The sequence below is a fragment of the Microcebus murinus genome, chromosome 1 (assembly GCF_040939455.1).
Source record: "Microcebus murinus isolate Inina chromosome 1, M.murinus_Inina_mat1.0, whole genome shotgun sequence".
Taxonomy (NCBI): Eukaryota; Metazoa; Chordata; class Mammalia; order Primates; family Cheirogaleidae; genus Microcebus; species Microcebus murinus.
In genome coordinates, this window is record NC_134104.1 from 139,943,387 (window position 1) to 139,970,819 (window position 27,433).

Genomic DNA, 27,433 nt, shown 5'->3' on the forward strand with positions numbered 1-27,433 from the left:
ACTATAGTCCCAACTACTCAGGTAGCTGAAGTGGGAGGATAACCTGAGCCCAGGAGTTTGAGGTTGCAGTGAGCTATGATGGCAGCATGCACTCTAGCGCCCAGGCAACAGAGTTAGACCCTGTCTCAAAAATAGAATCAAATAAAAAAGTATGAATTTTCCCAGTCTCTGTGCATCGTGAAAAATAAAAAATAAAAAAAATAAAAAAATAAAAAAGTATGAATTATACCTCAAGCTGTTTAGGAACAAAAAAAAAAAGGTGGAAGCTTAGGGGTCCCCAAGGTTTAACAAACTTTGTGTGGAAGTTGGCTTTGGCATTTGATAACTCCCCAGGATAACTGCTTTTTTTAATAAATTTGAATAGACAAATTTGATAAATTTATTTTTGGCTTCTTTGGATTCTTTCCTTTCATGTAAGCTCAGCAACGTTTTAAAATTGTTTTATATTTTATCCACACTTGTTTCATTTGGGAAGATACCCAGTCTGTCTTATGACTAGAAATTGAAGTCAGAATATTTAAAAATTTTTAATTTTAAAAATGTTTAAGTTGCTAAGTAAAATTGTAAGGAGAGTATAATGAACTTCTTCATACATTCACTGTGGTTTCTCAAAGATAAATATCCTGCTTCCTCCTCCCGCCTTCCTTGTCTGTCTTTCTACTTAATATTTTTGTGGAACCATCTTAGAGTTGGTTGCAGATATCATGGCCCTGAACACCCCAGATATTTTAACATGCATCTCCAAAGGACAAGCATATTCTCCTACATAAGCAAAGTATAACTATCAAGTTCAGCAAATTTACCCTTGACAGTAACATACAGTCCATACTCAAATTTTACTAAACCGTCCTAATATTGTTCTTTATATCCTTTTTCCCTGTCCAAGATAATAGCCCAAGATCATGTGTTGTCATGTCTCTTTAGTGTCCTTTAATCTGGAGCAGTTCCTTAATCTTTCCAAGTCTTTCATGACCTTGGGAATTTGAGGAATCCAAGTGAACTGTTCTGTGGAATGCTCCGCAGACTGAGTTTGTGTGATGGTTCCTTATGAGTAGATTCAGGCTGTGTAATGTTGGCAGGAATCCCACTGAAATGATGTCGTGTCCTTCCTAGTGGCCCACATCAGGAGGCACGGAATGGCAGCGTGTCTCATAATTGGTGGCTCTAACCAGAATCACTTTCCTGAAAACTGAATGTGACCTGTTTCTGAACAGAAATGACACAGAATTTGGAGCTATAATAGACTTGGCTTTCAGTCCTGGCCCTGCTACTCTTAGCTCTGTGTTCTTCAATGAAGCAAAATAGTTAACGTTTTAAAACCATCTCTAAAGTATGGCTAATGATATATATTTCTATAATACATATGTCTTGGAGTCATTGAAAGAATTGAACACAAATTCACGTCAGTTGTTTAACACAGTGCCTGGTACATAGCAAGAGCTCATAACTCTTGTTTTGGAGGTGGCGATATTAACCAAATGGTGTGGGGTCCTCCCTGTCCCTCAAGGGTGTCTGAAATTGCTCAGAATCTCAGTATCTCTGTGTGAGGAACCCAAAGGCCTCCTATGTACATACTTCTGTTAATTCTCAAATGGCCCATGTTCTCTTGGCCTTTTTTGCCTTCTCACCTGCCCCCTTTACCCTTTGCTGTTGCCCATCTGTGGTGTCCGTAAGAAGCCCACTGGCTCCCAGTGGTGGGTTGGTTTTAAGTGTTGACCAGTGACAGAGGCAGAGGCTCTTAGAGCATGCAAACCTACCTCCCACTCCATTCTCTTTGTCCTCTTGGTTTTTTGTTTTTGTTTGTTTGTTTTTGAGACAGAGTCTCACTTTGTTGCCCTGGCTAGAGTGAGTGCTGTGGCGTCAGCCTAGCTCACAGCAACCTCAAACTCCTGGGCTCAAGCAATCCTCCTGCCTCAGCCTCCCGAGTAGCTGGGACTACAGGCATGTGCCACCATGCCCGGCTAATTTTTTCTATATATAATTTTAGTTGGCCAATTAATTTCTTTCTATTTTTAGTAGAGACAGGGTCTCGCTCTTGCTCAGGCTGGTCTCGAACTCCTGACTTCAAGCGATCCGCCCACCTCGGCCTCCCAGAGTGCTGGGATTACAGGCATGAGCCACCTCGCCCAGCCACCTCCTCTTGTTTTTATCACCCTTCCCTTCTGGATTACTCATCCTTCTCATCTCCAAATCCTCCTCCCTCTGCTCTGCAGGGAAGCCCTCTCCAACTCCTACCTCCAAACTGTGTATCTGAATCCAGCGAGAGCACCAGGGAGCCAGGACTCCTCACCCAGCCAGGAAGCAGCTCCCTAGGGGGCAGAGGGCCTCGAAACAGGGACCTCTTTTTCTACAGCATGATTGTTTTTAGTCTGTTCCTCGTGCTCCTTGTGCAACAGTACTGCTGCGGTATTCCCCTTATCTTGGTATCGGCTTGAGAGGATAGCAAGTGGTGTGAGCCTGTATGAGCAACGCCTTGATGGAGGCACTGCCGGCTAGCTATTAGAGTAACTGCCTGTGGCTAATCATGGCCAACGCATGGGTGTTTTACCTGAATCCGGAGGAGAAAGCCAGGCTCCGCTGACGTTGCGTCACACAAGATCTTTGGTTTTCAGAAGTGAGCATTAGCTGGGGCTCTCCGGATGCCACTGTGGTTATTTTCTTGTAACAAACCTTGTCAGTGGGCCCTACGAAATGAGCACTGGGTAGTGCACCTTCTGTGTCTTTCTTTTTACCACCTCCCACTCCTCCTGCAAGGAGCTGTTTATCTGGATGAACTTGTTCGGTGAGGCTACCAGAACTTCTGCATGAACTGAAGGATGCCTTCTTCATCTGCTGGGTTTTTTTTGTTTTTTTTTTTTGCATAAATGGGTGCTATTTCCATGATATTATTATCCAGCCGCTTTTCCTGAGAAATTCTTTCATCTTGAAAAGGGGGGAGGGCTGGGCGTGGTGGCTCATGCCTGTAATCCTAGCACTCTGGGAGGCTGAGGCGGGAGGATCGCTCAAGGTCAGGAGTTTGAGACCAGCCTGAGCAAGAGTGAGACCCTGTCTCAACTAAAAATAGAAAGAAATTAATTGGCCAAGTAAAAAAAAATATATATGTATATATTTTTTTATATATAAATTATATATATATATATAAATTAGCCGGGCATGGTGGCGCATGCCTGTAGTCCCAGCTACTCAGGAGGCTGAGGCAGGAGGATTGCTTGAGCCCAGGAGTTTGAGGTTGCTGTGAGCTAGGCTGATGCCATGGCACTCTAGCTCGGGCAACAGAGTGAGACTCTGTCTCAAAAAGAAAAAGAAAAGAAAAGAAAGAAAGAAAGGAAAGGAGAGGGGAAGGAACAGAGAGAAAGGAACGGTGTTCAGCTTGGCAAAGGCCGATGCCATCTAGGGAGGCCCCCGTGGTGAGGCTGTGGGTGGCTGAGGCTGCATGGTTGCTGCTGCTTACGGGCTCGGTCAGTCCATGCTCCAGGGAGTGGGGGCTGCATGGGACGAAAATTGGTGGGAACTGCCTTGTGTTGCCCGAACTCAAAAGACTCTATCATCCTATATTATGTTATCACCCTAAATTATTTTATTCTAATGAAAGGTCTTTGTTGCAGAGAAGCCTGTGAAATAGAAATGACACTGGCCACCAGACCAGTTGTGTTGGACTGTAGGGTGTCAAAAATCAAAATAAGTTGCCAATATGTAAAAGCCAGATATTATAAAAAAAAAATCTAGATTTCCACATTCTCTTAGAAAATTAGACAAATGCATAATACTGAGCCCACAATCCTTCATGGCTGCAATAATCCTTTGGAGCCAAAAAGTGGCTGCCCTCTGCATGTCAGTGTGTTAGTCAAGATGCATATTTGACTTTTGTAACAAAGACCAAAATAAGTGGCTTAAACAAGGTAGAAACTTGTTTTTCTCTCATGTGACAAAGCACTAATTGCCCAGGGCAAATATGACTCCATAGTGCCAGTGACCTAGGCTACTTCTGTCTTGTTTTCTCTCTGTCCTCTACTGTGGATTCCATCTTCTGGTCCCAGATGCTACCATGTTTCCCACTTTCTGTTTCTGGCCTACTGTAGGAAGGCGAAGTGGAAAGTGCATCATTTCAAGACCCCACCTGGGACTGGGTGCAGTGGCTCATGCCTATAATCGTAGCACTCTGGGAGGCCAAGGCGGGAGGATTGCTCGAGCTCAGGAGTTTGAGACCAGCCTGAGCCAACAGGAAGACCCTGTCTCTACTAAAAACAGAAAAAAAAATTAGCTGGGCATGGTGGCCGCACCCGTTGTCCCAGCTACTCAGGGGGCTGAAGCAGGAGGATCCCTTAACCCTAGGAGTTTGAGGTTGTAGTGAGCTATGATGATGCCACTGTACTCTACCTTGGGTGACGGAGTGAGACTCTGTCTCGAAAAGACCCAACCTGGAAGTTGCATGTATCATTTCCTCTCACACCCCGTTGGTCGGGACGTGCAAGCATGGCCACATCTGGCTGCGGATGAGCCCGGGCAAATGTGGACTTCATCCATGTGGTCATGAGAATAGCTGAAACTCGCTTCATACTAAAGGTGAGAGTGGATAGTGTGGACAACTCTGTTCTGTGCTGCGGCGGGCTTTGCACACCAAGGGTCATATCCATTTACTGCCTTATACGTGACATGTTACCTGCTTGGTCCCTGTAGACATTTGAGGTTGCGCCATCACCTATGCCTTGATAATCTCTTTCAAAGCGCCTTCATGCTTTTATGCTTGTGGTCGCCTCTGTTTAGAATCGCCTTCTCCCCCTTTCAGGCTTGGCAAACTCCCTCTGAGGATGTCAGCCCCCCCCCCCCCCCCCCCGTTTCCTTTCCCAAATTCAGTTCTCTCTCTGTTGTCACATCCTTATGTATAAATTGCTAATTTTGGTCAGGCGTGGTGGCTCACGCCTGTAACCCTAGCACTCTGGGAGGCCGAGGCGGGAGGATTGCTTGAGGTCAGGAGTTCAAAACCAGCCTGAGCAACAGCGAGACCCCGGCTCTACTATAAATAGAAATTAATTGGCCAACTAATATATATAGAAAAAATTAACCGAGCATGGTGGTGCATGCCTGTAGTCCCAGCTACTCGGGAGGCTGAGGCAGGAGGATTGCTTGAGCCCAGGAGTTTGAGGTTGCTGTGAGCTAGGCTGACGCCACGGCACTCACTCTAGCCTGGGCAACAAAGCGAGACTCTGTCTCCAAAAAAAAAAATCAAAACCAAAAAAAAACACACATTTTAAAGAAAAAGAAAGTAATGGAGGAGGCACCTATAGATGAAGAGAGACTTAAGAGATAAATGTCAATCGGTTACAATATATGTACCTTATTTGGATATTGACACAAACAACAATAAAATAATTATGAAATGATCAAGATCATTTGAATGTTGATAAGGTATTTGATAGTAAATAATTATTGCTCATTATTTTTACCTGTGAGAATGGTGATTTGGCTATATTAGAAAAAATTTTAGAAACATCTACCCAGAATGTTTTCACTTCTCACCACCTGCAGTATTATTACCCTCAGCCAAATAACATCCTCTCTTGTCTTATTTTTATAATTGCTTCTTAAATGATCTCCCTGCTTCTACGCCCCGCCCCCAGTCTGCCCTCAGCACAGCAGCCGGAGAGATCCTGGTAAGGTGTGTCATGTTATCCCACTTCCCATCGCATCTGCAGTAAGAGCCAAAGTCTGTACAATTTACAAGATCCCCCAGGACCCTCCCTTAACTCTCTGACCTCATATCCTGCTTCCCTCCTGGGTCAGCTGCCCTGGCCTCTTGCTCCTTTTGTGACACAGAGCTTTGTGCTCCAGTTTTCAGCATTTGCATTTTCTCTTCCCCCTGCCTAGACCCAAGCTTCCCCAGATACCTGTCTTGTTGCAGCACCTCCTTTCCACAAACACCACGTAAACCCTTATTCCCTTAGCCTGCCTTATTTTTCCCATAGCATTTATCACCATCTTGCTTATGTGCTATTTATTTTATTTCATTTTTTTGGTCTGATACTCCCGCTGGAACACGAGCTGGATGAGAGTAGAAACTGGGCTTTTCGTTGCTGTATCCCCAGGGTTTAAAATTGCTCCTTGCACATAATGGGCACTAAATGTGTTGTTGAAAGAAAAAAAAAAATTCATGAGGGGAGAGGATATTTTTAGAAAGGTTCTTGGGGGATCGGGAAATGAAAAATGAAAAACAAGGTTGAGAAATCTGCCTTAGCCCAAGCCCTAGGGAAACATGTTCAGTTAGTGTCCGCTGTTACTATTGTCACTGTATTTAGGTCTTTCTTTTCACACCTTGGGACAGTCTGTGTTTTATCAATGACATCTACATGGGGCGCAGCAAAACTTTGCGAATCGGCTCTAATTGGGAGAAAGGCCATGTAAGTTTCTTTTTTTCAGACTGAGCCACTATCTCTCTCTCTCTCTTTTTTTTTTTTTTTTGAGGACACACGTTCCACATTTTATTTACATTTTAAGACTAACTTTAATCTCAAAATCACATATCCGTACACCTATTTCCTTTTTCTTGACTTCACTTAAACTTAAATGTGTGGTTTGTTAAACAAAGACTGTAAACAAATATTTACCATGTCTATTACATGTAACACACAGGAACAGCTTTTAACAGAAACTCATCAACCCCCCACACACATTTTTTATTATAAATACAGGTATCAAAACAATCCTGAACATATTTTTGATACTACTAGTAGTCAGCACCCACACCACTTCAAAAATTAACACAATTTGTGACAATATTCATTGTACCTGCTACTTTAAATAATGTCAACTGCAGCTCTTTCACTGAGCAAGATGGATTAACGCATGCCAGTTCTGTTTTTCTTTTTTTTTTATTTATTTATTTATTTTTTTCTTTGGACAGTTCTGCGTGTGGATAGTTCTGTTTTTCCTTCTTGAGATTTTTACTTTTCAGAAACACACATGCTTCCACTGCCATCTGACAACTCTTCACACTTTCATCTTGTAAACCTGAATTCTGTCTCGAGTATTCCAGGTTTATATTTAAATGACAATGCCTTAACAAGAGAAAAAAAATTGTGCTGCATTTTTCCTCCTGTTACCTGAAAACATAATGGGTGTACATATAATAAATATATTCTTATTTAATACAAATGTCCAGGTTATGTTTACCAGGTGGAATTCTTTTACTTAATGTGTGGGTATTTTGCATTGTGATATTTAATCAAGACATTAACATGAGTAGAAGGTTGTTGATTTAAGACAAGTTTGAGATCCACTAAAATTAATTGTTGTATGTTTGTCCTTCTGGTGGCTGTGGAAGCTTCATATTTTCTTTGGACATCATTAGACGTCTTAGCTCTTGAAGTACAACTTTAATGCTATATGAATTTTGCCATTTTGCTAACACTGGTATGCTCCTTGCATCCACCATCCCACTGGAATTATTTATTCCATTCATATTAATTTTTGTTACAAATCTAACTGATGGAGGAGCTTCTGGGTATTTAGATCCACATTCTACTTTCAAGCTGTATATTCTGTTTTCATAATTTGTCCTTGGTGGCCCAATAATCATGCCTGTCCACCTTGTAAGTGTCATATCTTCATCATCTTCTAGGCCCCAGCTAACCGTACCATCGCCTACTCCTTTTTGTCTTTCTTCACGTTCTTCCAACAAGCGAAAATTACGAGGAACTTTAACTCCTGTTGAGACCGCCATCTTCTCCTGCAGCCCCTCTCTCTCTTTTTTTTAAGGCAAAGAGTGGCACTCTGCCCCCACCATGGGGGCTGGCGGCCCCCTCCCCACCCATGAGCCACTATCTCTTGAGCTCTTGCTGCGGCTCCTGTTCTGCAGTCGCTGTGGGGAACTGCAGTAGGCGTTGGCATGCTTGCCTTGTGGACAAGGCTCCCACCTGTAGTGGGAGTGCACGTGTAAAGTGACCAGCATGTGACAGGAGAGTTAGCTTCCTTCCCCACACACGTGGAGCAGCTGGTGGCGCTCGTTGGCATTTCAGGCTGGGCAGCTGGTGGTTGTGTGTGTCCCTCCCCACCTAGCAGGATGGTCACCGTCTCTGGCTCCCAGGATTTGTGTTGACACTAAACACATCCTCAACTTGTTTCATACGTGCACACGCACAGCTCCCCTCCCCCCGTGCACTTTGAGAACTGAGGAGTCAGGGAGGCCCCGGGGAGGAATAATGCAGAAGTGAGGCCGTGCAGGCAGCTGCTCAAATGTGCTGTGAGTCCGTGGCCGGAAAACAGAGCTCTCGGTGTGTTCAGGTGTCTTTGGTGTCTTTTCTGGAAGTCCATTTGTAAATATTGATAGCCCACTTCTTTCCAGAGAGGATTTGAAGGAGCTTTGTGGGTATACATAGACCCACACGCAAATAGACACTTAGATTTAACAAATCAGAAAAGTGAAAAAAAGAAATAGGACCTGAAAGAACTGGAGGAAGCAGCAGGTGAGCCCCGAGGGTTCAGCCCGGGACTGTGGCAGAGAATCACGCGCAGCCCGATGCTTCCTGCAAACCGGGTGCCTGGGGAATCCGGGCCTGGGCGCTGCTCCCCTGCCCAGCACTTCACCTGTCCTCACCTTTGCTAGCTTGTGCATCATTGCTCATAATTTTTTCCACATTAGTCATCATGTTATAGCTTTTTGTTTGTTTTTTGAGATGAGATCTTGCTCTGTCACCCAGGCTGGAGTGTAGCGGCCTCCTCACAGCTCACTGCAGCCTCCAACTCCTAGACTCAAGTGATCCTTCTGCCTCAGCCTCCTGAGTAGCTGTGACGACAGGTGCACACCACCACGCCCGGCTAATTTTTTTATTTTTATTTTTGTAGAGACGGGTGTCGCTATTGCCCAGGCTGATTTCAAACTCCTGGCTTCAAGAGATCCTCCCACTCTGGCCTCCCAGAGTGCTAAGATTATAGGCATTGAGCCACCACAAATGGTTGTGTTTTTTTTTATTGAAAAATTCAAGTAACTGATTAAATAGTATCATTTTAAGAGTGGACATAGGACTTTTAGTAGATATTCTAGGTGATTCGTGTCTGTCCCTGCCACCTGCCTTGCTGGGATCACAGCTCCCAGTGGGCATGAACTGTGTCTATTCATCTTTGTACTCCAGTACCTGGAAGCCAGAAGGAATGCAATACTTATTTCACTGAATAAATGAATGGTATTACAGTTGTCCTTACTGGAAAGGAAGAAGCCTATCAGTTGTTTGAGGGAGAGGTTTCTGTTTTTGTTTTTTCCTGGCTCTATTTTGGGAGTTTTCTCATGTGAGCAGTTATATTAGGAGTTTTGAGCAATGTCCTAGGTCTTGTTCTCAAGAGAACTTAGGAGAAATGCAGACGCAAGATTCATGTGGCTTTTCCTTATACAGGGGAAAGTGGAAGCCCTGACTTTGAAGGGCAGTTTGATGGAGAGTCTGAGGCCCCAGCTAAGGTGGTCACAGAACATACCTTCTGGTCATCTGACCTGATCCAAAACCAACAGAGATTCCTTAGGGAGGGTAGAGAACAGTCCCTAAATATTATTGCTTTTAGGGCAGCATTGTGTATTTGCTGGAGGTGGTTTGGTTCGAGGTTAGGTAATAAATACAGTAGGAAAAAGCAGGGACCTTGCGTAGAATTATACACAAAGATACACCACACACAGAAATAATAATACGTATATGCAAAAAAGGGGTGAGATCTTTGTAAACACTGTAGACTGGTTAAATGTAGTGTGTCCGTGTCACTTTCCTGGTTTTGATAAAGTGCTATAGCTACGTACGATGCCACTACTGGAGAAGTTGGGTGATGGCTATGTAAGATGTCTCTGTACTATTTTTGCAACTTCTTGTGAGTCTGTAATTTAGAATTAAACGTTTTTTAAAAGGCAGGATGTTAGCGACAGAGCCTGGGTTCAATCCCACATTACCCCTGCTGGGTGGTGCCTTTTTCTCTTAGCACTTAATGTGATTGCCTTAGCACTTAATGTGATTGTTAACTACATATTTGCTTTTTGCCTTTCTCCCCCCCATGAGAATAGAAACTCCTCGAAAGCGAACGTCGCATCCATGTTCACTGCTAAATTCCCCAGCTCCTAGCACAGTGCCTGACACCCATCTTTTATTCTCCAGTGTTTGCTTTTTTTTTTTTTTTTTTGAGACAGAGTCTCACTCTGTTGCCCGGGTCTCACTCTGTTGCCCGGGCTAGAGTGTCATGGCCGTCAGCCTAGCTCACAGCAACCTCAAACTCCTGGGCTCAAGCAATCCTCCTGCCTCAGTAGCTGGGACTACAGGCATGCGCCACCATGCCCAGCTAATTTTTTTTCTATATATTTTAGTTGGCCAATTAATTTCTTTCTATTTATAGTAGAGACGGGGTCTTGCTCTTACTCAGGCTGGTTTCGAACTCCTGACCTTGAGCGATCTGCCCGCCTCAGCCTTCTAGAGTGCTAGGGTTACAGGCGTGAGCCACGGCGCCTGGCCTATACTCCAGTGTTTGGATGAAGGAGTAATTATGGGCATAGGTGACAAACTCTCTGAGGCTGTCCTGTTGGTGCTGCAGTGGGGACCTACCTCCTCCTCAGGACACTGGGTAAATTAAGTATATGTAATGTAGGTAAAGCTCAGGGCCTGCTGGAGAGCAAACTCTCAACTCCAGGGGCGGCAGATGTTTCTTGTTAAGGGCCAGATAGTAATGGTTGAGGCTTTGCAGGCCCGCAGTCTCTGTCGCAGCTCTTCACCTCTGCTACTTTGGACACAAGTGGCCAAGACAATATTTAAATGAATGCGTGTGGCACATTTAAATATGAGATTTAAAATTAAAAATTTTAAATCTTTAAAAGTTTGTAAAAACACTGAAATTTGAATTTCCTAGTTTTCATGTCACAAAATATTCTTTTTTTTTTTTAACCATTTAAATATATAAAAACTGGGCCAGGCACAGTGGCTCACGCCTGTAATCCTAGCACTCTGGGAGGCCAAGGCGGGAGGATCGTTTGAGCTCAGGAGTTTGAGACCAGCCTGAGCAAAGAGCAAGACCCTGTCTCTACTAAAAATAGAAAGAAATTAATTGGCTCATGAAAAAATATATATAGAAAAAATTAGCCAGGCATGGTGGCGCATGCCTGTAGTCCCAGCTACTTGGGAGGCTGAGGCTGGAGGATCGCTTGAGCCCAGGAGTTTGAGGCTGCTGTGAGCTAGGCTGACGCCACGGCACTCTAGCCTGGGCAACAGAGTGAGACCCTGTCTCAAAATAAATAAATAAATATATAAAAACCACTGTCAGTTTGCAGGCCGTACAAAACTAGGCAGCAGGCCACAGTGTGTTCACTGCGGTAGGCCCTGCCGTTGTGGGCAAGCCTGCTATCCAGGCTGCTGGCCACAGGCACACGCAGATACTGTGGAGACTCAATGCTTTGGTGGCAAAGTGAATGTCCTCCACCAAAGTGGATCTGTGCAATGGGTTTCTCTCTGGGTGGAGAAGGCGGCTGCCCCTGTAGTCTAAGTAAACCCAGCCTGGATTTTCCTCAGGAAGCTTTGTAGGCTCAGTACCGTTTCCCATGTGGAAATGCAACAGACGTGTTCTTAGCTCTAGGCTGTAGAATGTTCTCCAGGTGCCCTTGTCTGCTGGAACGGTGAGATTTGGGCTCACACCCTGCCCGTCCAGCCTCTCAGCTCTGAGCCTGGACAGGGCCCTCAGGCCCTCTGAAACTCGGGTTTCTCTGCTTTAAAAGTGTAATGGTTCTCAAGATAGCACCTCTGGAAAAAAATAAAGTGTAATGGTGATGTGCAGTGGAGTCGTGTTTGTGGCTGCCTTGCTTCTTTTATTTGGGATTAGGTAATAGCCATTAAATTCCTTTTTCTGCCTACGGTAGTTATCCTGACCTAATACATGAGAAGGTTGCTTTGAGAACTACAATGAAACAGTATGTTAAGGTACCTGGCACTTACCCACCATGTTTATTGGGTACCTTCTGTAATGTTGGAATCTAGATTAGGTAAGATTGTCTCCATTTTTTCAGACACACACACACAAATACACACAGCCACTCCTCTCAATTTGAAGTTTTTCTTCATTTTTTTTGTCTTTATCAGAGTTAACATGACACAAAGTCACAATTTTTTTTTTCAAAGTTTGGCCTAAGACCCGCAGATATGTTTTTCCTAAACAGGTTGGAGACCAATGTGATATTGCCCTTAGTCTTAAAATCTTGAAACACTTCAGGTGTTAATACTAGTAAATGATTACCAGGTGCATTATTTTTTTTAGTGTTCAAATAAATTTTAGTATAAATTGGGTGAAATATAGTAATGTTTTATGTTTTGTCTTTATGATAGGAGTTACAAAGGGGTCTTAATTCAGAATAAGGTTAAATTAAAACAGTTGAGGAGATAAAGCTTTAGTAGAATACATAAATACTTTTTGAGTTTGATTAGATTGATGGAATCAGAATAAATATTTTAGAAACGTATTCTTTGAATAAAAGTACACATTATTTTACATATATCACTTATTTTATGTATTACCTCAACCTTACAGAGATGGCCAAATCACAAAGGATGAGAGAAGAGATTCTGATTCAGGCTTTGGTTGTGAGTGAAGGAGATAGGAAAATTAACTGGAGGCTGTTGGTAGGATTACAGAGAAAACCACTAAAGAATCTGGAAATTCATTTGCCAACTGACCTGCACAAAGTAGTATCGCATATTTGAAGTTTGGCAAGAAAGAGATAAGATGATCCATTCATGGCTTTTCAGAAAAAAGATTTACAAAATCTTAATTCACATGGTATATTCTTTTTACTTGACATGTATTATTGTGGATTGTAAAACTAAGGTTCCGGAGGATTAAGTCACTTGCCAGATATTACATAGCTAGACCTGGAATGTGAACACAGTTGGCCTGCCACTACTATGCATGGTCTTCTCGTAACATCTTTGTCTCTCCATGTTCAGGACTCTGCAAACACAGAGTTTTAGATGACAGATCCTTGCTCTCAAGGAGCTTAGAATTTAGTTGAGGAACTGACTTTCATACATGTGAACTAGACAGAAATACGGCTGTCATTTCTAAACCACTTTTTGGTTTCCAATAGGCTATCTTATTTGAATTTCCTACAACTATTAATTAGTCGAGGTACGTATCATTAGCTCATTTTCATGGAGAGGAAACCAAGGCTCAAAAGAATTAGTGACTTACCTAAGATCATACCAGCAAGTGACAAAACCAGAGTCCTGATACTTAGTGTCTTGCAATTTCTTTCTTTCTTTTTTTGAGACAGAGTTTTGCCCTGTTACCTAGGCTAGAGTGCAGTGGCACCATCATAGCTCACTGTAGCCTTGAACTCCTCGGCTCAAGTGATCCTCCTGCCTCACCCTCCCAAAGTGCTAGAATTGCAGGCATAAGTCATCATACCTGGCCACAGCTTCTTTTACACCAGAGGTCACAAAATCAACTGCATATGGGTGCCAGGCAGGCAGCATAAATGAGCAAAGCAAGCAGTAGGGAGCAGTGGGTCAGTGGTAAACCAGAGATTGCAATTTCCACCTGAAGGGGGCGCTGCTATTTGGCTACAGCTAATTGTGCCCACGGAGAAATGAAGGGCCCAATGATAGCAAATCTTCTGATTTTTCAGAGAAGCCCTAAATTTGAAATTTAATTAAAAATCTCCAGATTAACCTTTTTTAAAATTCTCAAAACACTATGTTAGCCAGTACTATGTGTGCTAAACAGAATTGTCCACTGGGCCTCAAGGTTGAGCTCTGCCGTAGACTCTGTGGTCTTTAAGACAAACCCTGATGGCATTTCCCCAAATGAGTTTGAAGTCAGGAAGCTTCAGAGAGCCTTGGTATCAGAGAAGGCTTCCTGGAGGAGGTGGAATCTAAAAGGAGCCTTGAAGGATAAATAATAGAAAAGAAAGGAGAGAGCTTTCCAGACTAGGAGAAGAAAAAGAATGTACAGTAAGTACTGAGCCCAACACCCAAAATATTATCTGAAGTGATAATACCAGCAATGATGCCAGTATGCTATTTTTTGAAAGTTTTTTCTTGGCGGGGCTCGGTGGCTCACGCCTGTAATCCTAGCACTCTGGGAGGCCGAGGCGGGCGGATTGCTCGAGGTCAGGAGTTTGAAACCACCCTGAGCAAGAGTGAGACCCCGTTTCTATTATAAATAGAAAGAAATTAATTGGCCGACTAATATATATATAAAAAAAAATTAGCCGGGCATGGTGGTGCATGCCTGTAGTCCCAGCTACTTGGGAGGCTGAGGCAGGAGGATCGCTTGAGCCCAGGAGATTGAGGTTGCTGTGAGCTAGGCTGACACCATGGCACTCACTCTAGCCTGGGCAACAAAGTGAGACTCTGTCTCAAAAAAATAAAATAAAAAAATAAAAAAGTTTTTTCTTTGTTTTTCTTGTCCATCCTAATTTGTCCTAACCAATATGCTGTTAATGACATATTAACAAGAAGACAAGAAAGCCGGTCTGCCTGAAATGGATGCATAGAACATGTATGATCAGCCACCGAAACTTCTAGCAAAGTCATACTTGTGATGAAACATTAGAGCTTCCCCTTCTACAATCAGGAACATAAAGATGTTCACTATCACCATGTATATTCATAGTGCTGGAGGTCCTAACCAGTGTAGTAAGATGAGAATAAGAAATATAAGGATTGGAAAGAAAGAAACCAAACTGTCATTATTCATAGTCAATATTATTTATCTACAAAGAAAATCCAAGAACGTTTACAAATGACTAGAATTATAATGTTCAGCAAGATTGCCCAATATAAAATCATAATACAAATGTCGATTCCATTTCTGTGTACAAGTAATAGGCAATTTGCAAATATAATTTTTAAAACATATATATGACCTTTATGGAGCAAAACTATGAAACTTCATTGAAAGATAAAGATCTAAATAAATGGAAAGCTGTAGCATATTCATGAGTGGGAAACATCAATATTATAAAGATGTCAGTTCTTTCCCAAATAAACATATTTAATATAATTACAGTTCAGAACAATTTTGTGTGGGTATGGATAATGTAATACGTGTATATGTTAATTTGCTTTTCTAAAACGTGTTATATGTGAAACCGATCATTCAAGGCCAAATCTGTGGAGGCCTTTTGTGCCAGAACATGGAGTTTAGACTTGATCCAACATGCTGGCATTTCTCAGGCTTGGGCCAGTGTTTGTATTTTCAGTGATTTAAAAATATTTTTTTGTGTGTTATTTTAGTGATATAAGCAAATTCTGGGATATTAAATTTACACAAGGGCTGCCAGGTGATTTCTGGACATACACTTGTGTTTGTGTTTGCAGTCACCTTGGTGCTCAGTTGTAATAATTTGTCATGGGTTAGTGACAAAGGAACAAGGCAGACTGATTATATAAGCCTCTGGTTGGACCAAGTGTAGGCTAAGTAATGTCACAGCCCAGGAAGGCTAAAGTAGTTGGAGAATTACATAGAATATGTCATTATCATATCGGATATGTTATAGGACGGACTCAGTAAACCCAAGAGAACCTACACAGCTTCTCTCAGCCCTATGTTTAAGTTGCAAACAATGGTCTAGTTTCATAAAAATAACTAGTGTTGTTGATTTGAATTTCACTGGGTTTGTGGTTTTGTGTTCTATTTAATTTGCAAATTTGGTTTGTTTTTTTTCTATTCATACTGACATTACACAACTTGGTCACCACTTAGGGTTGCTTTAAGAATTATTTTCACTTTTAACGAAGTGCTCTATTCAAGATAGAGAAACTGTAAAACAGGCCATCAGAAGTTTGAGTGCGGATGGGATATGATGTAGATTTTGTTTTCAAGTTTCTGCCACTAGCAATTTGTAGGCTGGATGGGAGGCAAGAGGCAAAGATGAATTTGAGGCCAGGTGTGGTGGCTCACGCCTGTAATCCTGGCACTCTGGGAGGCCGAGGCGGAAGGATCGTTTGAGGTCAGGAGTTTGAAACCAGCCTGAGCAAGAGTGAGACCCCGTCTCTACTAAATATAGAAAGAAATTAATTGGCCAACTAAAAATATATAGAAAAAATTAGCCGGGCATGGTGGCACATGCCTGTAGTCCCAGCTACTTGGGAGGTTGAGGCAGAAGGATCGCTTGAGTCCAGGAGTTTGAGGTTGCTATGAGCTAGGCTGATGCTACAGCACTCTAGCCCGGGCAACAGAGTGAGACTCTGTCTCAAAAAAAAAAAAACAGCAAACACAATGAATTTGAGTAGAGAACAATACTTTTTGAAGGTCAACTGTTGGTTGACAAGTCATTAAGCACTTAATCTCCTCAAAACAACTTCATGAGTTAATTTCCCCCTTACAAAATGAGGAAATTGAGGCTCAGAAAAGTTAAGTAACTTATCTGAAGCCACGTAGCTGGAAAGTGAAGCAGGAAGAGGTGTCAGTCCAGATTGCATTCCACCACGCTACCAGGCAGGAATGAGTGGTGGCCACACTGGGATGGTCACAGCTGAATCCAGAGAAAGGAATGAATCTCGAAAAATTATTTTTTGAATTGAACTTTTCCCACCAGAAAACCTGAGATACCTATAGCACCTGCCTGGTGTGTGGTGAGTTAAGCCAGTGACCTGGGTATAGGGCCTGGGTCCCAAACCCTGCCTCTTTAAACCTAGTTCCCAGCATTTATTATTGGAGGGAAGCCTTTGCTGCCACTCTGGGTTTCCCTAGTGGTAACTACTTTCATGGTCTGTATTACTGTTGTTTTTAATTACCTGGCGATTGAATGATTGAGTATAGGATATAAACATTTTTTTGGAAATTGAAAAAATAGGTAAGATCCTGTCTACTTAAATACCAGCAGATCCATAGCTCTCATAACCTCGTGTCCAGACTTACCTTGTGGTTTAACAGCTTGGTCTGGATAAAAGACTGTTTCGTGTCTTTCTTTTGGAGAGACTGTTCCGAAGAATCTGAGCATTCATGAGCTTGAGTTGGTGTGTGGTAGAAAAATGCCTGCCTCCCACCTTCAATCCACATCACCCTGGATTGTCACTATCTCATTGTGCAGGGCAGCTTGAAATTGGAGGAGATTTTGAAATTGGAGATTTCAAGGGGACCTTGAGCTCCACTCCTGTAGATGCCTTACAGATAAGAGGATGGGCCAAGAGATGAGGAGACATTGTGAGTTTCTGAAAACTCATCTGCTTCCCAATCTAAAACCTTTCCTGTTTCCCATACGTTATAACTTTGTGTTTCTCTTTCTTTCTTTTTTTTTTTTTAGGTAAAGAAAGTGTCAGGACACCCTTTTCTTCATTAAATTCAATTTTCAAATAGACATAGACTAGGTACTATGTTTCAAAAGTCAAAAGTGTGAAAAGCTGAGCACAGGAACCTTGCTATGCCCCGCCCCCATGCCATTAACCCTACCTCTTACACAGACAGCTTTGGCTTTCTTGTTTATCCTTCTGTTGTTTCTTCAGGCCAGGGTTTTTCAACCTTGAAACTATTGACATTTTGGGCTAGATAATTCTTTGTTGCAGGGGCTGTGGTGTGCATTGTGGGACACCTAGCAGCATTCCTGGCCTCTACCCCCTAGATGCCAGTAACACCCCCTCCCCTCTCAAAAATGGCTCCACATGTTGCCAAGTGCCCTGTGGGGGACAAAATCACCCCCAGTTGACAACCACTGCTGTATACAAATAGAGACAAATGTGAACATGCATTTTTGTTTGTTTGTTTTCTGAGACAGAGGCTCACTCTGTTGCCCAGGCTAGAGTGCCATGGCGTCAGCCTAGCTCACAGCAACCTCAAACTCCTGGGCTCAAGCGATCCTCCTGCCTCAGTCTCCCTGGTAGCTGGGACTATAGACACGCACCACTGTGCCCGGCTAATCTTTTCTATGTATTTTTAGTTGTCCGGCTAATTTCTTTATATTTTTAGTAGAGACGGGGTCTCGCTCTTGCTCAGGCTGGTCTCGAACTCCTGACCTCGAGCGATCCACCCGCCTCGGCCTCCCAGAGTGCTAGGATTAGTGAACATGTATTTTTATTTTCCACCCATTTCTTTGAGTAAATAGTAGCAATCTATATACACAGCTTCTCTTCCTGATATATATATATATCCTGATAGGTAGACAATTCTATATCCTGATAGATTGATGTCCTGATAGAGATATATATATATATATAGAGAGAGAGATATATGTATATAGATATCCTGATATATATACAGGATATATGTCTAGGATATATATACGCACAGAGGAATATATGTGTGTGTGCGCATATATATGTGTATATATATATATATATATATTTAACTTGTATAGATACACTAGAGATCTCTGGATCGATGGAGTTTGTCCTCAGTGTGGCAGCTGTGTAGTGTTCCCTGGTGTGGAGGTGCTATAGTCAATGAAGCCTACTATTATAGGCCAATGAAGCCTACTATTGCTGGGTACTTGTTTCCACTCTGTTGTCATTAAGCTGTGCTGGTACGTGAGCCCTTTCACGTGTCGTTCTTCCTCGTGCAGGTGCATCTGTGGGATAGATCCCAGAACTGGGGCTGCTGGACCAAGGGTAAATGCATCTCCTTTTGGTGGCTAACCCCAGGTTTCTCCTCCCAGAAGGCCGTGCCCTTGGGCTCTCCCGTCAGCAGGCATTTGAGCAGCCTGTTTCCCCACGGCCTCACCAATAAGGTTATGAAACCTTTGAACTCTTGCCAATCCCATAGACGAGGAATGCGTCGTGTTTCCTAACCGGCACAATGTTTACTTTAAAAAGAGCCTTATTTATCTTGAACCGGGGACCTAAGTGAACTCAGCCTAGTCTGCTTTCCCCCCTGAGTGGCCAATGTCCCACACAGGTGCGTCACCACGCCTTTGTTTTGCTGAGCCCGCCACCAGGAACGTGCTTGCACTTCACGCTCAGAACTTTTGCCGTCCTTCCTGGCTTCCAAAGGCTTTCTCCTCTGAGAAACTTTCCCTGATTCTGCTAAAACCCCTTTCCCCTCCTCCTCTGCATTGCCTCTGGCGTATCCCTCTGGCTATTGCCCCTCTGTAGTTGTTGCCCGGGCAGGTGGGGGTCTGGGGTCATGCGAGTCTGGGTTTGAATTCCAGTTTTGCCACTTATTCTCTGCGGATCCTCGCTTGAATTTCTTAATTTCTCAGGGCCTCGATTTTCTCATCTATAAAATGGGAATAATACTTCCCTGAGAGAACCCACATAAAGTATGCAGCAGAGGATTGGCATCTAATAAATACTCACTCCTTGAGGGCACGATCATCTATCTATTTCATGTCCTTGTGCACAGTAAATCAAGGTACGGTGTCTATTTTTTAAAAACAAAACTGTTTCTGTGAAGTGAATGGTGATTTATTCAGCAATTATTTGAGCACCTATTTTGTTCCAGGCATTGATCTCAGAACTGAGGATTGTGTTATTTTTTTTGCTTGTTTGTTTGTTTGTTTGTTTTTGAGACAGAGTCTCACTCTATTGCCTGGGCTAGAATGCTGTGGCATCAGCCTAGCTCACAGCAGCCTCCAACTCCTGGGCTCAAGCAATCCTCCTTCCTCAGCCTCCCGAGTGGCTGGGACTATAGGCATGCACCACTATGCCCGGCTAATTTTTTCCTAGATATTTTTAGTTGGCCAATTAATTTCTTTCTGTATTTAGTAGAGACGTGTTCTTAATCTTGCTCAGGCTGGTTTCGAACTGCTGACCTTGAGCAATCTGCCTACCTCAGCCTCCCAGAGTACTAGGATTGCAGGCATGAGCCACCTCACTCTGCCAGTGATACAGTATTGATATTAAGTATAGATCCATATGTTTTATGTCATTCCATATATTTTATGTCATTTTTGTTAATCATTTCAAGAATTATTTTTGCTTTATTAAGCTGTAAGTTCCTTGGGGGCAGGAATGATGACTGCTCTTTGCGGAACCTACTCAGAGCCCATGATGGAGGAAACCCAAACCTGCTTAAAGTGCCAAGGAGCTCCTTATGGCCTTCAGGGTGTGGTCCACCCTGCAAGGCCCTGTAAGGTCTGGGGCCTGCTTTCCTCTCCAGCCTTGTCCGCTGCCTGACCTTCTTCCCACCCCTGCACCCTATACCCTCCTCCAGCTCCACTGGACCCCCCCCCAGGTTCTAGAATGCTCCATGCTCTCTCATCTCTGCTTCTTTCTACTTGCTGTTCCATTGCACCCTATACCCTCCTCCAGCTCCACTGGACCCCCCCCCCAGGTTCTAGAATGTTCCATGCTCTCTCATCTCTGCTTCTTTCCACTTGCTGTTCCGTTTGCCTAGAATAGTTTCCGTGCCTACTTCACCTGGCCAATATCTGTACATCCTTTTGGTCTCTCTTGGATGTCGCTTCCTTCAGGAAGCCATCCTTGATCTCCCCACGCCCAGTCTCTGTCGTATTCCCCCTCTGTGCTTTAGTAACAATCAGGACTTCCTTCTCCCGGGGCTTCTCCGACATTCTATGTAATTGCTGCTTTTCTCGTGTGGATCTCCCTAATCGTGAAGCCTCCTCACCTGCATCTCTCTCGGGTGGTGGCGTGTCTGCAGGGCGTACCTGTGGCAGCAAGTGACGGTGGGACAGATGGAGAGTCGAAGTGTAGGAGGTCGGCCGTGGATATGTGTGTTGTGAATGGGCTCCATTCGCTGGGGGCCAACCCGCTGGAACCTGTTCTTTGCAGCAATCTGATTTAGCCTCTGCCACTCCCTTGAGACAGCCAGCATATTGTGCTTCTCGTCCATCACTGGCCTGATGACCCGGAAATGTCACTTGCCATTCTGTGGCATTTATTTTTTTATTTTCTTGAGACAGAGTCTCGCTCTGTTGCCCAGGCTAGAGTGCCGTGGCATCAGCCTAGCTCACAGCAACCTCCAACTCCTGGCTCAAGCGATCCTCCTGCCTCAGCCTCCTGAGTAGCTGGGACTACAAGCATGCACCACCATGACCGGCTGATTTTTTTCTATATATTTTTAGTTGTCCAGCTAATTTCTTTATATTTTTAGTAGAGACGCGGTCTTGCTTTTGGCCAGGCTGGTCTCGAACTCCTGAGCTCAAGCGATCCTCCTGCCTGGGCCTCCCAGAGTGCTAGGATTACAGGCGTGAGCCACCTCGCCCAGCCCTATGGCTTTTATTAAATGACCCACGGAGGCTGCAGGATTGCTTAACCCCGAGGGCTTTATTGACATTGTATTCCACGAAAATGGCACCCCTTAGAGCTGTGTGATGGACCCATGTGGCTTTAGATGTTCCTACCAGACCTGAGATTGCATGGGTGGGGGCCTCCCGCCTTTCTCACCCATATTTTTCTTGGGAAAAAGCAGTGCCTAATTCAATCCCAAAGGGAAAGAGGGATGGGAGACTGTGTTGGTGTTGGTGGTGGTGATGATGAGGAGGAGGAGGAGAGGGTTGGGAGACCTGTGTTCATGCTGCTGCTGCTTGGTCTGGCCAGTAGAGGGCAGCAGAGCCATCCACACCTTGTAATTATCAGCCATCCTGGGGCTTTCCCTTTTCAACTCACTCCCTGCCTTTGCTCTCAAAAGATGGTTGTTTCTCTGCAAGGTTTGGCCGCTGAATAGAGAGGATAACTCCTCCTAAGGGTATGTTAGTGTAAAAAAGATGATTTTAGGAAAATTCCTCTCCAGATTTGAAAAAAAGATCACACTATTTCTTTGCCTTGAATGTATAGTCTGTACCTAATCTTTTGACTGGGCCATCCCCTTCTATGAACCAACATTTGTGACTCAAGCTTACCTCGTGGAATAAGACGGTAGCCGCATACACACAATGTCGTAGCTGGTATCAGCCCTGTTTGCTGAAATCCCAGCGGTGCCAGCGCAGCATCTTGTGCAAAACACTGATGATGGCGAAAGATAACAATTTCTTCTATTGTTCACCAGCCTCATCTGGAGGAACATTTAATTACCAGCTTGTGGCAGTTAAGGAAAAATAAAGTTCTTAAACTTAGGGAGATCTGACAGTTTAAAATAAAGGCTTGTGTGTGGGGAAAATAAAGTTTGTGGGTGGGAAGGATTTGGGAAAATAGTTTGGGTTCTAATTTAAGGACTTGAAATGTTTGAGGGAGCCCTGGATAAGAATAACATTTTAAAAATCAGAGATGAGGAGAAACTCAAGGGCAAAGGTAGAAAGGTCTGATTTGTGTTCTCGGGTAGGTTCCATCATCTACAGCCTTCATTGCTCATAGAATTCCAACAAAAGCTCCATAATCTCCTAACTAAAAACTTTTAAATAAGTATTTGAGGAATTTTTTTTTCCTTTCTGAAATCTTTTATTCTCCTTAAAAACTTTCAGAATGAAAACTCTTAGTTTCTTTACATAGAAACCATAGCCAGAAGTTTTCCTTACATCCAGCGTCTGCCTGTTAAATTAAAACAATTCTGACTTCATATCTCATTTGCTCACCTGTCACCCAGCCCCTTATCAGATTGCTGTTTTAGATCCCTCTTGTGACCACACCTCAAAGAGTCCTGATGTATTTTCATGGAGAATAGTCCATAGGCCTGGAGCCTGTATTTTGTGAGTGTGGTGTCAAGGCACCATTTCAAAATGTAAATGTTTCTTCCTTCTTACCCCTCCTTTTTGGAGAAGAATAAAAAGGGAACATTGGCTTGAATCAATGTAAATATTAGCTTAGGTTACCCAGTATTTTGTAAGCATGTCGGAGTACTTTGGTTTAACCATAGGCATGCCAAGATTCTATCTAGCCCAGCTGTCCCTACACCAGAGATTAGCTTCTCTTTTACAGGAGTTATTGATTCAAGAGGAAAACATGATAAACTCATAGAAAGTCATTTTTAAGAAAAATGTATCCAAAACTTGGAAATAAGGCAAAAGAAGATTACTGAGTACCTTTTCGATATCCTACTAGAACATTGTCTGACAAACCCACCAAAGACTCTCTGATATTCTAGGGAAGAGGCAGCAATTTTTTTTCTACAGAGTGCCAGAGAGCAAATTTTTTGGCTTTGCAGGCTACAATATTTACTGCCAATAGCTACTTAATTCTGCCATGGTAGAGTGAAAGCAGTCATAGGTAATACATAAATGAATACATACTGCTGTTGTAGGAACAGAAAAGAGGTGAATGATTCCTTTCATCCCCAACATAAAGGTCATGGCCAACACCCCTATAACAAAAGGCAGGTTAACAGAGAGAAGCATAGCAAATTTATATGATCATAGTTTTATGTAACATAGGAACTTTTAGATTGAAGACCCAAAGATACAGGGAAAGCTGTCCATTTTTATGCTCAGGTTCAGTGAAGAATGGACCGCCGTGTAGAACTGTGGTTAGAAAAAAGGGTATAATCTAGTGCTAGTAGGCCAAGTGGGGGGACTCAGTAAGGCCTATCTGTTCAAATTTGTCTTGGCCTCCCTCTCTGTAGCGTTCCTTCCTATCAGGTATGGAGCAGGACCCTGGAATGCGGGGTGGGGGTGGGGTCTTATGACCTATAATCAAACAAGGTAGGTCAGAGAATTTCTTTATGGCTAGTTTTTACACAGAAAATTGGGGAAAAGTTAGAATAGGATTTTTAGGTTTTATGGCTGGCTTTGGGGAATAGTAGGGGGTTTGGTTTCTATGACTTGCCTTGGGGAAGAGGAATTCCACTTTCTAACACTTGCTTGAGGGAGAATAAGGAGTGAGCATCAGAAAGGCAGGAGAGGCTGAGCTCATGCCTGTAATCCTAGTACTCTGGGAGGCCGAGGTGGGCAGATCTCTTGAGGTCAAGAGTTTGAAACCAGCCTGAGCAAGACCCTGTCTCTACCAAAAAGAGAAAGAAATTAATTGACCAACTAAAAATATATATATAAAAAATTAGCCGGGCATGGTGGCGCATGCCTGTAGTCCCAGCTACTCAGGAGGCTGAGACAGTAGGATCGCTTGAGCCCAGGAAATTGAGGTTGCTGTGAGCTAGGCTGACACCACGGCACTCATTCTAGCCTGGGCAACAAAGTGAGACTCTGTCTCCAAAAAAAAAAAGAAGGGCAGGAGAAGGTCAAAGAGAAACTTATTTTCTAAGGGCTTCATTTAGGGTATCAATTTCTGAGCTCCAAGACTATTCCAATAAAACTTTCTTTATAGACACTGATAGTCATTTCATAGTATTTTCATGTTTTATTTCATGTTATGAAATATTATTTTCATTTTATTTTCAACCATTTAAAAATACAAAAATCATTCCTCACTTGCAGGAAAACAGATGGCTGAGATTAATAAGTTGGGAATGATTTTTATCCAGGTAAGATGCGAATGATTTTCTCAAATAGAAAAGGCCATAAGAGCTGCTGCTTTATGCCCTGTAAGACATTGACCATTTTCCAATCTTATTCCAACATTCATTTTTTCCACAAATTTTTGGCCCTACTTAGGTTTTTGTATCCTCCTGTGAGCCAGCTTTATCATTCTACTGATTTCCTTGTCATGTGAGTTAAAAAAATCTTTGGTGTATGTATGTTCTCTGTATACGAGTCAAGTGCTTAACTTTTCAAAAATTGTACTTTGACAGCCAATATATATAAAGCAATTTGAGACATTTTAAATAATAATATATAAATTTCTGTCTGTTTTTAAAACAAAGAACAGGGCAATTTGAACATTCGATATAAGGGCAAAAGGATGACACTTTGCCTTTCTGTCCTGCCAGTGGTGCAGGAAGTGGCCGAGGGAGAGTGAAAGTGGATGAAGAGGGACAGGAAGACGCCCCCTTGAGCAGGTCCTTCTTCTCTGTGCCCATGTCTCATCGAGCAGCAGTTTTGGCCACTCCAGGCACCAGTGGTGACATTGCACCGGGGATTCTTGAAATCTCATACAATTTTCCACAAATGATCTTGGTTTTCACCTAGCAATTCTTATCATTGATAATTATTTTGAAAAAAAGAAGGAAAGAAAAAATAATGTATTTCAGAAGGCATTAATGCCGAAAGCTGGGTGATATCCCAGAGAGCACTAGACTGAGCGCCAAGAGGTTCCCAGTTTTGAGTCTGTGACTAACCAGCTATATGTGACAATGGGTAAACCCAAGTACTTTTGTTTTTGCATAGTAAGATGAAAAGCTCGAATTCTGTAGTCATTAAATATTCCTTTTGGTGCTGAAAATTCTGTAATGAAAATAGGCCCAAATTCCTTTTGGTGGAATTAAGAGTGGTTGCTAACACCTGATTTTTTTTTTTTTTTCCTAAGTAAGAGTAGCATAGTCTGTGGTCAGAGTCTAATAGTCCCCTCTCCTCTGAATTTTCAAGTTTGACTTCTTATATATAAAAGGGAAAATGATCGTGTATAATAAAATAACTTATAAAAGTTGAAAAAACTACTTTCGAGTTAATTCTCTATTCGGAACAAAGAACATTGGGAAAAAGTACAAAATGGAATTGTCTCCTTTGTTTGCTGTTCAGTTCCTAGTTGTTCCCTATAACGTAAGATCACTTCCCTGTTCAGCTAGTTTTAAGTCTCAGAGAAAAGATTTCCTTAGATAAGGGAGGATGAGATAAAGTAAGGCCCCAAAAAGGCGCTTGGCACCATGACAAGCTGGAACTTTGGTGAGACAGATGGAAATAGAATATAAGGAATCAGAGGCCCTTTTGAATTAAGAAGTACACTTGTGGGTGCTTGAAATTCCCTGGGTATTTCAGACCCAGAGAAGAGATTACAGCAAATCCCACAGGCATTGGTCCTTAACCTTTCTTCAGAGGTGAGGGATCTGTTGAGATCAGAAAAAAGCTAAACTTGTTCACATATATACCAAATTTTGTCTATAACTTAAGGATCTTTTAAAAGCCCAGACATAAAAAGATTGGCTTGCTAAATTGGAATGAACTCCAGGGCATTTAGTATAGAACCTTATCTTTGAAGAGCGACTTAAGCTCACATTTAAACACTCAGGTGGCCGTATTTAGTTTTTTGGGGTTTTTTGGGTTTTTTTTTTTTATTTCGGCATATTATGGGGGTACGTATTTAGTTTTATTAAACTAATTTTGTCTTCTTAACCTTTACACTTAGAAACAATTGCATGTTCAATCTTGCTTTTTTTTCAGCAAATTGTTTTTGATCACTATTATGTAAACTCTAAACCTGAATGTCCAAATTGCACAAGTCTAGGGTCCAATATAAATTTAGCTTTCAAATAAGTGAGGTTATTTTTTTAAAAGAGATCTCTGTCGTCTTTTTCTTAAGTTGCTTAGAGCCTTTCCTGGCAAGATTTTTCAATATTCTCTTGAGAGCAGTTGTGTTAACAAGTTACAAAGATTACTTTACTGCTGTGCTTGGAATTCATTTAATATGTGCATAAATCTTCAAGCCTATTATCATATCAGTGAGAAATTTCTAGGATTTTCGAGAGCTCTTATGCATCAAAACTTCTGATTATAGCTCATTCTTAATGTGACAGAGTCAAATGTGCTGGATTAGAGTGAGGTGTTTTGTTTTGTTTTTGTTTTTATCTTATGCTTCCAAACACTTAAAGTAACTCAGCCTACTTATCTTCAGATTTGAGGCAAAAAATGCTGTTTGATTCCCATACTTTTTGTGTGTGTGTTGCATTTCTGAAACATTCTGGCTTAATTCCATATTGATGGCAACAGATCTATACCTAGCTTTCTTCTTCCACCAACTGTAATTTTGGACAATTTGAAATCTGTAGGAAAACTGAAAGAAAAATACAGACTTCTTCACTTAAATTTTGTAGGCTCCCTCACTTAAATCTGCCAGTTAATATTGCCGTATTTGCTTTAGTTCTCTGTGAACATGTGTGTGTTATTTTTATTGTTGTTGAACCATTGGGAAGTTGCAGATACAACACTTATTCCTTGGGTATTTCAGTATGTATTTACCAAGAACGAAGATACTCTCTTAAATAACTGCAATACCTTTCACCACACTGAAGGAATTTAGTGTCAGTTCAATAATATATGATGTACTCTGTATTCCAATTTCCCATATTGTCCCAATAATGCCCTTTACCTCAGCCTTTTGTTTGAGGAACCAAAGATCAATAAATTCCAGTTGGTTGCCATGTCTCTTTAGTTATCTTTAATCTTGAAGAGTTCCCAGCCTTTTCTTGTCATATGACATTGACATTTTAGAAGAGTCCAGGCCAACTGTCTTCTAGAATGCTCCGCAGCCTGGTTTATCTGTTTTTCTCATGATGTGGTTTAGGTTAAATTATTTGGGCAAAAATACAACCGAGGTGGTGCTATATGTGTCTGGTTGTGATCACATTGGGAAGGATGTGATAACAGGTTGTTCCAAATTTGGTGATGCTAAGTTCGGTCACTTTGTAACGGGAGTATCTGCCTGATTTTGTAAAAGAAACCCTTTTTCCCTTGTTAAATCCGAGGTTGGGGGGGTGGGAGGGTCCTATTTTGAGATCATGTGAATGAGCTTTTCCCTAACAGCCTCACACCAGGTGCTTGTAGCATCCTCTGATGTCC

General features: G+C 42.4%; 1 protein-coding gene and 1 pseudogene across 1 annotated transcript in view; one reads left to right on the top strand and one right to left on the bottom strand.

Annotated features, from left to right (window-relative positions):
• CMTM8 (CKLF like MARVEL transmembrane domain containing 8) overlaps nucleotides 1–27,433 on the top strand; it is a 109,457-nt gene that overhangs the window by 22,422 nt on the left and 59,602 nt on the right. The gene's annotated exons all lie outside the window — the stretch shown is intronic.
• Nucleotides 7,169–7,717, bottom strand: LOC142861587 (ubiquitin-conjugating enzyme E2 variant 2 pseudogene; annotated as a pseudogene).